Source organism: Euleptes europaea, chromosome 12, assembly GCF_029931775.1.
Source record: "Euleptes europaea isolate rEulEur1 chromosome 12, rEulEur1.hap1, whole genome shotgun sequence".
Classification (NCBI taxonomy): domain Eukaryota; kingdom Metazoa; phylum Chordata; class Lepidosauria; order Squamata; family Sphaerodactylidae; genus Euleptes; species Euleptes europaea.
The window spans coordinates 37,970,270-37,982,696 of record NC_079323.1 but is presented as its reverse complement, the minus strand read 5'-3'; positions in this window follow the sequence as shown (position 1 = coordinate 37,982,696).

The following is a 12,427-nucleotide window of genomic DNA, read 5'->3' as shown; positions in this document are numbered from 1 at the left end:
GAAAAGCTAAAAAGCCTCGCTCTTCTCCGTGCCGGCATTCACAGAGCAAAAGGGGACCAGCCCACCCTGGAACGCCTTCCTGGATGCCCGTCGGCATCCCGAGGTGGCGCTCCAAGGGAAAAAGTGTTCCAAATCTGGGGAAAAACAACAAAAGGAAACTGTGCTAATACTGGTTTAAGGACTAGTGGCTCAAGGATAGGGCTTTGGAAATGGGTTCAAATTCCTGCTCAGCTATGAAGCGGAGAGAATTGGATAGTTGTGAACTAAGCCTGCTTCGCAGGATTGTTGTGAGTATGCTGCTCTGTGCAATCTGGATGGGATCTGTGTTGTCAAACTTTGTTGTCAAACTGTGTTGTCAAACTTTGGAAGTTGTGAGTCCCAGGGAACCAGAGTGTGGTAGTGGTTAAAAGACTAAAACTGTGGGGAACCAACACTCAAATCTGTACACAACCATGAAATTCAGTGGGTCAGCAACTCTTTTTCAACCTTACAGTGATATTGGGAGGAGAAAAGAGGAGAACTTTGAATACCACCTTTAGCTTCTTGAAGGAAAGCTTCTTGAAGGAAAGGTGGGATAAAAATGTAATAGACATCTAGGCAGAGTCACCAAGCAACACACAATTCAAGCAGAGCAGCACAGATTAGCTGGCTCATGCATATGTGTTAATCACTTGTTTACTGTAGCACTGCATGGTAATGTGTTCATGTGCATAAATTATTTCTTCCCATGTGTCCCATGATTTCAAATTCCTTCTCTCTGCTGTTTTGACTCTACCATTCCCATTTCACTTCCCACTTGGGTGAACTGAAACCATGATTCTTCTCTTCATGCCATTTTCTGCTTCAATACCTGAATTGTCTCCTTAACATGTACACTTTTTTAATACTCATAATGTAAATATGCTCATAATGTTAATCAGTAAATAAGTGTTGCATGTATATTATACGTATACATGACATACATAATGTACCAGTTAAGTATAAAAGTCGCACAACATGCAAACCAATCTACAAAAACAGCAGCAAAAACAGAAAACGGGAACTCTTGTCAAAAGTATAAAAGAAACAAAGGGAATGTTTGCTCTCGTGTAATGTGTCTACTCAAAGAAAATATTTGGTAGCAGAGAGAACACACATACAGAGCTGGGACCCATCAAGTTATACACCTTGATTCTACAAATGACGAACAGGAAAGTATCAGTAGAAAAGAGGAAGAGTCCAGTAGCACCTTAAAGACTAACAAAATTTCTGGCAGGGTATGAGCTTTCATGAGTCATAGTTCATTGTTGCTCTTTTCCACTGCTACAGACAGACTAACATGACTCCCCATCATGATCTATCTCCATGGAAGGAAAGTATCAGTCAGCCTCGTACTGGAAGACTATAGCAAGTCAGTACAGATCCTTCAGAACTAGTAAAGCACACTCCCATCTATCCCTTTTTGGGTGGGATATCAAATTCCTCTCCAACTCAAGATGCTTGACAGTTTCAGGAGCAGCTCCATGTAGCATATATTGCAGTAGGAAACTTCTAGAAGCCACCTAATAGTTGAATAATATTGTTCTTTCAGGTTTTTCTGCAAGTGGAGCCAGTGGGAAGGGGGAAGGAGGCCGCATGGCCTTTGCCTCAAACTCAAAGGAGGCTTCAAATATTATACCCTTTTTAATTTATTTACAGTTGATGTTTCCTAACTTGTTGTTATGCACTTCATGTAGTGTCGTTTTTGTTTTTATCATGGCTATGAACCGCAAAGCCAGCCCCTCGACCCTCTGAGAAGTCCTGTCTGGAAAGTAAACTTCCCTTTAAAAACACTTTGTCCTTTTGGTAGTACAGTGCAAAGCATGTCTGACAGGATCAGCCAGTTTAATTAACTCCTTCTGTTATCCAGTATTGGCTGTGGAGATCATGCTAATACTTCAAAGGTGTCCTCTGAACCAGTGCACAAAAGCATCTTGCCTTGCCTTGAGGGCATCATTGTATGCTTTTAGAAACTGACACCCTTGTATTCTCTTGGCATCATTTTCAGCATCTCGTAACATTGTGGCATCTCTGACAGAAAGTGTGTCTGATCCCTTTTACCCTTCAGCTCTGGAAAAGTTCAATTTATGTCTTTGCACTTTCCCTTTCCCCTGATTGCTATGCTGTCTTTTCGTTCACCTGCCCACAAAAATGACCCTTTTAGACACATTTGTTTGGTAACATACTTGGCTATCACAGCTGTGGCATTAGCTGCTCTCCCTCCGAAGAGATTAGTAACTGAATTATTTACACTACATACGGCATACAACAGACGGCAACACTATTGCAAGTCTACTTTTGCTGTCCATTTGCTGAGTTATTTGTACACATGGCAGGACTTGTGAAATGTTAGCATATACTGGAGTCTGAGGGCTGGGTTGTGTTCCCTGATGCTCTTCTACTGCCCTCTTCTTTCATCTTCTGCCACAATCCGCATGGAAGGAGTTATTCCTTACTGCTAAAGAACTAGGAGAGGAAATCTGTGTTGTGCAGTGGTTAGAGCACTGGACGATGGCCCAGGAAGCCTGATCAAATCCCCACTCTGTTACGAAACTTATGAGGTGACCTTGGGCCTGTCATTGTCTCTTGGCCTAAGCTACTTGACGGGATTGCTTTTAAAAGTGTGGACCATTTATCATGGCCCCAAGTCTCCTGGGAGAAACAACAAGAACAACAACAAAAAGTTCTACTGGCCCCTTTACTGTACCCTAAGCCTATGTGGAAATTAGTATTCCTTTCTACAAAATCCTTGGGACACCTGGGGCGATGGAACATGGCTGTTTATCTGGCTCTAGGTTAACATCTCTCCATGTTCTGGAGAAAGCTCAAATTAATATGATTGTCTACAGACTTGAGAACAGTGATATCACCAGGTTTAACAGACCCTCTTCTGATGTGATACTAACATTCCTAATTTACAATAATAGCAGCCACAATCACTGTAATTTTTGCAGTATGTCATGCTTGGTTTACTTATTGTTCTTGACAACTTGAGTAAGATCATGTTCTGAAATTACAGCATCAGCAATATGTATTGCAGGTGTATGTGTGGAAACAGCCCTCACAGTCTGTGAGGTGTTGGAAGGACTGTTTCCACACATACACACAGAGAGACCCCTCTACATCCATCAATTCCCAGTTCTCCCCAGATCCTCCCCTTCCCCCTCTTCTTTAGTAACTTTCCACATAAAATGCAGAATAGTACCGTATTTCTTCTTCATAATAGCATCTGAAGAAGTGAGGTCTGACCCACAGAAGGTCATGCTGGATTCAATGTTACTAGCATTTAAGGTGCCACCAGACTTCAGGGTTTTTGTTTCCTTTTCTTCTTGCCAGGTTGGGCACCCGAATTGGCTAAAAAAAAGGGCACAGTGATTTGTCTACAGAGCTTTGTTTAATAGTTTCCTGTTCACAAGACAATTCTCTTTCCTGATGTTTGTGTGGGAAAAGGTGGGCAGGCTACGAAGACTCTGTTTGAATTCAAAAGCAGTGATTATAAACTTCCCCTCCTTTGTCCCAGTGACTTGGAAGGTGGAGAGTAGATGGCATTTTTAGCCTTTCTCTGCCAGGCTTCTATGTCAGTTCACCCACAGCGATTCCTAGCAGTCAACAAAGAATACTCTGTGGGGAGTGGAGAATGCTCTGCTGACAGCTCCTACCTGCAGGCAACCATGCCCCTGTGAAGCAGGTAATAAAAGGCTGGAACTGAACTGTTTTGTATTCTTTCACAAGCTCATATTTACTACGCAAGCTTGGAATGAATTGCATCTGGTCTGGTTTTCCATATGACGGGAGCTGCTCATATAGATAGGGTTGCCAACCTCCAGGTGGTGGCTGGAGATCTCCCGCTATTACCACTGATCTCCAGGTGACAGAGATCAGTTCCCCTGGAGAAAATGGCTGCTTTGGCAATTGGACTCTATGGCACTAAAGTTCCTCCCCTTTCCAAACCCCGCCCTCTTCAGGCTCCACTCCCAAAATCTCCAGGCCACCCTACATATAAGTCAAGTAAAAGCATCTGCCATTTGGCCCCATTGTGACTCACACAGAAGGGCTGTATTGTGTATGATTCAATAGGTACTGGGAGGAAAATATTTATATTATAGCAATCACCTTCCATCTACTTTAATCCTCTATGTTTGCTCAATTTCTTCCTCATGCGTAAGGCCAGCCACTTCATAGTTGCCTTGGGAGCTGTGAGGCCATCTGCAAGCTTCCAGCCTGGCTTGAATGCACTGCTGCCTCTCCCCATATGTACATGGCTATCCAATTCCCATGAGCCATTGCCTTTTCAGGAAATGGAGTGGAAGCAGATATGCCACCCATGTAGAGGCATCATTTTCATCCAGTGGCTCAACCATTTAAGGCTGTCCTGTCTGCAAATGTGGCAGCTATTGCCCCAGTGCTTGGAAAGATATGCTCAAATAGAAAAGAACAGTGATTTCAAGTAATTGCCATTAATAAAACCATTAATTTCAGCCAATGCAGCCTGGCCTGCTTAATTAAAAAAAAACTGAGAAAGACTACACAGGATCTTTTAATTTCTTTTCTTCTCTTTTAAGGCTCCACAGAATCATTCCTAGGTGGACTATTTTGGCCTGCAGAGACAGTGCAGAATTAGATCAAGATGGGTAGCCATGTTTAGTCTGTCAATAGCAGTAGAAAAGAGCAAGAGTCCAGTAGCACCTTAAAAACTAACAAAATTTCTGGCAGGGTATGACTAGTGTCCATTTTTACTAGTAGCCACAAATAGCCCTCTCCTCCATGAACATGTCCACTCTCCTCTTAAAACTTTCCAAGTTGGCAGCCATCACCACATCCTGGGGCAGGGAGTTCCACAATTCTTATGTGAAGCATTAAAAGCCTGTGCTGTGGGAAATTTAATTCATCCATACCATGCCATGGGAAGAGGCAGGAAAAGTGGTACTGAAAAGAAAGCTTTGCGTTCTAAATTTCGAAGATATCCCTAGATTTCTGTACACACAGTCAAGGGATCTATGCTCCATAGGTTGAGATCTAGCACAACAGACAGGTTTTCAGCATTAAGACAGCATTTTTGCTTTAGTGTTTTTGTAGAATACATAGTAATTAAAGTGGGTATTTGGAATACCCATGAGCCACCAATATGGCACACTATTCTAAGACAGAGAAACAGTAGGGACATACTATAAAACAACGTTTTATCTTTTCTTCTTAATGGATTTTTATTAAGTGGTATCAAGGCTGTTGTTCCACCAGCCAAGACAATGCACAGGTTTTAAAGGATGCAGTTTTCCTCTTGGAAAGGCAATTAATATGTACAATGCCCACTGCTCCATTTATATTGCCTTTCTAGTTGCTTGCAGTGCATAAACATGGATGTCAGAAGATTTTCTTTGGCTATTATTCAGCATGTTTAAAACTGCTGAAAAAGCAACTTGTGGAACTGTACTTATCTGCCTGACTGCCCAGCCCTGGTTTATAAGGCGTGGGTAGTATCAAAGCAATCTGTGTTAGTATCCCAAATATTTTAAACGTGGGTGCCACTTAATTAATTGACACAATACACCTTAATTATGTAATTATTCACAACCCTCCTTGAGCAGTAAAAGAGCAGACTCCATTCTCCTTTCATTTCAATATCAGCCTGAAGGGGAAAGGGTGGGAAAGCATAAAAGTCAAACTACTTGGCCAAAGGTTTCACTTAAATATTTCAGGCGCTCATGATGCTGACTGGAAAGGGATAGTCTAGTCCACTATGGGACAAATGCTTTTAGTTTGCAGAACTCTTGATACTATTGCTCTTGGAATAAATGTATTCATGAATACTAAGGCTGGTTTCAGATTTCCATCCTGGCTATTTCAACCTTTAAATCCCCATTTCTCGTGTGAACCGAACCTGATTATTTATCATTAAGAGTGGTATCGGATTATTTAAATGTTACATTGATGAGGTTAACAATATCCTTATTTTCCATTTGTGGGGATTTAAATTACAGATTGAATTTTCTTCTTTTTGTTTGTTTCAGATGCAAGTATCTTTTTTTTTTCAATTTAGAATTAATACAAAGGAAGAACATTCATTGCTTTTGCAAGCACAAAAGTTAGGACTTTGGAAACCATGGTAAAGTTTTAAATCTTTGTTTAAAGAAACTGAGTTGGGCTGCCAAAATGATGAGGTCTGCTCTTGAAACATTTAGTCATTTGAGGGTCCTATGTCTATCAGTTTATGATTGCGAAGAAAATAGTAGATTTTAAAGACCAATTTTAAACTAAACTTAAGCAGCTAAATCCAACTGATAACTTCAGTTTCAGGAGAGTTTTCTGTACAGTTTTATCTTTTCACCATGTGTCAATAAGTTTATACTGAATGATGAACTCAATATAGCAAAGCCCTTTTAAGGCTCAGATCCATCATGAGTATTTTTTGCCCTTTCAAGAGATCTAATGGAGACAGTGTTTAATCATCTAATTGTTGAAGAGATCTAATGGAGACAGTGTTTAATCATCTGAACTGACAGGCATAGCTGGGCCCTAAAGTTTAGAGCACAGAGATTGCTAAAATCCAATAAAGAGACAGTTTCTTTTTCTTTTCTTTTCTTTCTTTCTTTCTTTCTTTCTTTCTTTCTTTCTTTCTTTCTTTCTTTCTTTCTTTCTTTCTTTCTTTCTTTCTTTCTTTCTTTCTTTCTTTCTTTCTTTCTTTCTTCTAAAATGGTCCAAAATGCAGTTGCTTTCAGCTATGTTTGCTGTTGGTCTGATGTCACTTCCCACCAGACATCTGTTCTCAATTTAATATTTTTCTTTCACAAAGGTAAATGTGTTGCTTCTGCAGTTGGCTTGACTGACTTCTTGGGTGGCAGAGGACTGCTTCTGGCTGTGCAGAGGAAGCTTGTTGGCAGCAGGATCTTGGGAATGCCAACTTTGTCTTAGGAAACTCCTGAAGATTTGTGGGTGGTACCTGAGGAGGGTAGAATTTGGGAAAGGAAGTGATGCCATAAAGTATGTCCTCTGGAGCTGCTACTTTCTCCAGGGGGATGGATTCCTGTATTCTGGAGATTAGCTGTAATTCCAGGAGAATTTGTGGCCATACCTGGAGGTTGACAACCTTAGCTCTGGATCAGGGCCTCATAGGCATTTTCTAGCCGAAGTTATGCAATTTTAAATCCTTCAGTGGATAGATGTGTGCAGTTGATAATGTGAAAGTATGGACAGCTATGTATCCTAGAAAGTAGCTGTTTAGCTATTTAGTCAAGGTTTCTCTTATTCCCTTTGGCAATAGTTCTAGTGTGTTGATTCTCCTAAAAGCATGCTTATTCTAGTCTCCCCCCCCCCCAAAGCACACCCTTTCACAACGGACAGGCTGCGGAATCTTGTTTTCTGTTGTTTTTATGCCTTTGCCTTTTAATGGTTTATTATTGATAATCCTTATGCTGTTACATTTATGATTTTATTGTATTGTTTTTACACTGTAGCAGAGTGTATGAGTGAGTGCCTCTTTTATTTGCATTGGCCTCTGTTTTTTATGTCTGTCTGTTTAGACTGTTTCCTGTGCCCATTGTTTCATCTGCATTATTACTTCAGCCCTTTATATCTTTCTGTTTTAATCAGTGGAAGCCCTTCCTTGTGACTATCTTAGCAAGAAGACCATCTTATATTTAACATGTGCACTAAAATGTAGCCAGTGAAATGAGTGTGTCTGGATGGGTGAGTAGCTGCCCCATCTTATACCTCAGTTAGCTTTGCCTCACCTTTCTTTCCCCCTTGACCCCTGCTTCCTGTAGGGTTGCAATGCTTGTTCCCAAGGGGGTTGTAGTCCTTTGGAGGTTGTCAGGCCAGTCAGTAACTGCAACACCTGTTGTGAAATCTGCAGAATAGCTTGGCAGTTGGTGGCCTGCATTTTGGATAAACAAACAGGGCCAAGAGCCAGTTGTCAGTTACCCCTAGTCAATTGACCACTCTCTTGATGGCTTCATTATCCAAGTCAAAGTCTGCCCAAAGTCCATTGGCTGAAATACAGTTTTTCTTCAAAAGACAATAGAAGTCAGAAGGGAGAATACAGCGGGTGCTTAGACAATAGTAAGATAATGAATTCTGGAATTTGGGGCACTGTCTGAAGGCAGTATATGCAAATAATGACTATGTTAACTACTGCTTCTAGATAACTTCCCCTGAAGTTTGTGGGCCTCCAACTGTTGGTCCCACGTGACCCATCTGTCAGTGACTGAGGGGTAACCACTTGGTTATGGCAGGTGCAAAAAAAAGAAAAAAGCTTTCTGCCAACTCAGCCTAGCCCGTAAGATGAACTTTGATGTGGCTTACCTGACCACCTGGATCCACGCCAAAGTAACACTGAGACTAGACTACAGTAATGCACAGTACATTGCTCTCCTCTCAAAATCAACTCAGAAAATCCAACTGATCTAGAATTCCACAACTCGCATATTAGCCAGAACTGGATGGAGCATGCATATTACTCCCATTCTGCAGACACTCCATTGGCTGCCCATTTATTACTGGTCTCAGTTTAAGCTATTGGCTATTACATACAAAGCCCTTCATGGCCTTGGCCCTTCTTGTTTAAGGGGCCACCTCTCCACTACATCAACTTTGCTAATGTCATTAGGGGCTTCTGCAGATGCCAACCTGCAAATGGGCAAAATCAACAACTGCCTGTACATATGCCTTCTCCGTTGTGGCCCCCACCTTGTAGAATGGCTTGCCTGAGGTGGTTAAGTCAGCTCCCACTACCCTGGCTTTCTGTAAACTATGCAAAACTGATGCAAAAGGGCTTTTCTGTGCAGGTACTAGGGCTAAACTGTACAAAATGGTCCACAAACTTACTTGGATAAAATATTAGAGACTGTGGTTTATACTGCTATGTATAGCTAATGTAAGTAAGTTTCTATTATGTAATTTTGTACTTCTTGATGTGTCAAGTTTACTTATGCTATGCTTCAGTTCTTTCTTGTGGTTCCAAACTTTTAAAATCCTATTGCATTGGTTAGTGAATGTCCCATTTTGTTTACTGTACTGACTCCCTATGTGTAATCCGTCTTGAGTCCCTGTGAGAAGAACAGACTACAAATAACATAAATGAAGAAATAAATGTCCAGACCAAAGGTGGTCTCTGTATTGGTGTGTTTCCCTGCATGACTTCTGCGGTAACCATGATTGTCTAACATAGTGACGTCCAATTGAAACATAGTTATTCGATTCCAAGTCTATTTAATCACTTAGGTCAGATATTAACTACTGAATTATATTCCAAGTAATTTTTTTTTCATTCTTAATATACGTCAAATCGACTTCCCTTAGATGCATAATGCAAATTTTTTTGTCAAGCTTTAATGTTAGTGAATACATTCTTCATACAATCAAACCACAAATAGAAGCTGAAATACTAATTTCATGTACAATTTGTTTGACAAGATTAGCCAAATTAAAGGCAAGTGTATTTCAGCAATCTTTATCTAGTCTTATCATATACTAACCGAGAATGCTTGATTTACTGGGGACACATCATCATAATCCATTTAAATTTCTTTCGTAACCCTTAAAAGGTAGTGCAGACCTGCTAGAGTCCCAGAAGGCATTCCTGGGCTGGAAAGGGTTAGGAAGCTGACTAGAGTCAGCTCCGCCCCTGGGAACACCCAAATGCTGGTGCTGCCATTCTCTTCTGGGATTAAGTTCCTGGAGAGGCTGCCCTGGTGGAGGAGCCCTATGCTCTGCAGCGCCTTGGGGCCGACAGGAATGCCCCCCCATGCCAGCATAAGCGCCGCTTACACCACCTCCACTTTCAGCCCCCAACCTCAGAAATGGGCTGCCTGTCTCATTGGTAATAGTTGTATCTGTTAATAGTGGAGCTTTATCATTGGGGAGTAAAGGTGAATAATGATTTGAACAGCTAGTGGGAGAACTAATATCTAGGAAATAGTCCATTTTACTTGATTTTCTTTGGGGTGCTGAAAGTTCCTCGAAAGGGCAAGCATGTTGCCTAACAGACATGGTGAGATCAAAAAAATACCTTGGCACTGTGTAGTCTTATTTTATTTTTATTTATTTTTGTTTTATGTCCCACATTCACTCCCCAGCCAAAGCCAGGCTCAAGGCAGCTCACAACATATAATCAATATAATAAAAATAGTATAATAAAATATCATAATATTCAAATAGATAAAAACTAAGCAACAATATGCAATCCCATAAAACATTAAGCAATTAAAATAGCAGATGGCGCTCATAGAAACATAGGAACTGCTGCAGCTTACAGGCAGCCAGGGCCTGTAATATATATATGTATATTCCAGGTCTCACAGTTCACAGTAGGCAATGCAGTCTTAGACCATGGTACCTTAAGGATCACCCTTCTGCAGATGCCTTGCTCTTAGGATTACCAGGTCCCCCCTCTCCTCCAGCGGGAGGTTTTTGAGTTGGACGTGAGGTGCAATCGCGTGAGTGATCGCAAGGGGCCAGTTTGAGTGGTAAAAGACCCCTTACAATGCATTTACACCCAGATGCTGCGCATCGCAAGGGGCCTTTTACCACCCAAACTCCCCGTTTGAGTGGTAAAGGCCTCGTTGTGATGTGGCCCGGTTGTAAACTGGAAGTGACATGGCGCCTCGGGCAGGTGCACGTGCACGCGTTGCCCACAGACTCTCAGCTGGTCGGTGGGCAGCCAGGTGGATCGGAGGGGGTTTGCCCGCCACCACCTGGCACTTGACAACCCTACTTGCTCTGCATTCCTCAAAGGGCTAAAAATATGGGAAACAAGTCTTCAGGCCTTAAGGCATATGGTTAAGAAGGGCACCTTCTTCCAGAGGACATTTCACCATTATTAATTTTAGTCATCTGTAACCTTGTTGGATATTTTGTTCTGCTGAATTTGCTTATTCTTGCTCTTTGCTTATTTTGATTGTAGCACATTTTAATTTTATTGAAACGCTTTGGGGAATATGTGGCCAAAAAGCAGGGAACAAGGCTTTTAATTGTATGGATGAATGGTGACATGTAGAAATGGTCCTCATAAACTGATGGTGCATCCTAAAACAATGGGAGGAGTGTTAACCACATGGCCACCCTGTCTTTGTGCATCACACAAATGCTGTGGATTAAGACTCCAGAGGCCTGGACAAAATATCCAGCTTCATATCAAACACAGGGCCAGAGACACAGGTAGGAATTCCCCTGAGTGCTCTTGGATGGGATTAGCCAACTGTATGAGTGCTCCAAGGAGTCTATTAATCAGTGATCTCATCAAGCCTCCAGAGTTCCCCGCTCCCTTGGCCATGAGATAATGTCCCAAGTTTCCACAAAAATAACCACAGCTCTCAACTCCTTCCCCCCAATACAAGCCTTCCAGATAACTCAGTCATACACCAATCCCATCCTTTGGTCACTGTTGGCAAGAATGAGCCATGCCTGCAGCCAATCTCCAGTAATTTGACTTGGTTTAAGGTTGTGGTGTGCCTTATCATATTTTCCAGCACTCTCTGCATAATAAAAAAGTTTGAAGTGTCCTATGACAGCTCAGGTTCAAACCCCACGCCAAGCCAGTGGGTCTTGGATCCTGACATTCCCTCAGTAAGAATATAACTTAAAGTTTGCAAATTTAGCATCTTTGGTAGGATTGGATCTTGGCTTTGGAGCCTGAGTTTCTATTGATTAACTTTAAGTTATATTCTTGCTGAGGGAATATCAGGAACCCAAGTAAATCTAAGCGCTTCTAGAAGGCACTCCAAGGCCTCCGTTTTTCATATTTGGTTCTGTGAACCTCTTTTACTGCTGGAATTGCAAGAATCCTTCCCAGTTGCTGGTCTGCTATGGGACCATTTTCCAATACCAACAAACCAACAGCCTTGGGGTCAGACAGCATATGATTCTTTTTGTATTCCCTTTTTCCTGAGTCTCAGTTTCCCCCTTCCTGGAGGAAAGCCTTTGTGGTGTAGTGGTTAAGAGGGGCAGACTCTAATATGGAGAGCCGGGTTTGGTCCCCCAGTCCTCCACATGAAGCCTGCTGGGTGACTTTGGGCTAGTCCCAGTTCTCTTAGAAGTCTCTCAGCTCCACCCACCTCACGAGATGCCTGTTGTGTGTGTATGGGGTGTGTGTGTGTGATTGTAAGCCACTTCTAGATTCCTTAGCAGTAAAGCGAGGTATAAAAACCAACTCTTCTTCTTCTTCCATGCTGGTATCCCCCATTGCCAGCAAGTCTTTCATGTGATGGAAAGTGCTGTCAAGTCTCAGATGACTTACGGTGACCCCAGAAGGATTTTCAAGGCAAGAGATGTACAGAGGTAGCTTGGTGGTCTTCCTTGGTGCTCTCCCATCCACTAACTAGGGTGGACCCTGTTTAGCTTCTGAGATCTTAAGAGATTGGGCTATCCTGGGTTATGCAGGTTCAGGTCTTTCATAGTCTCATTCAGACAAATCAGG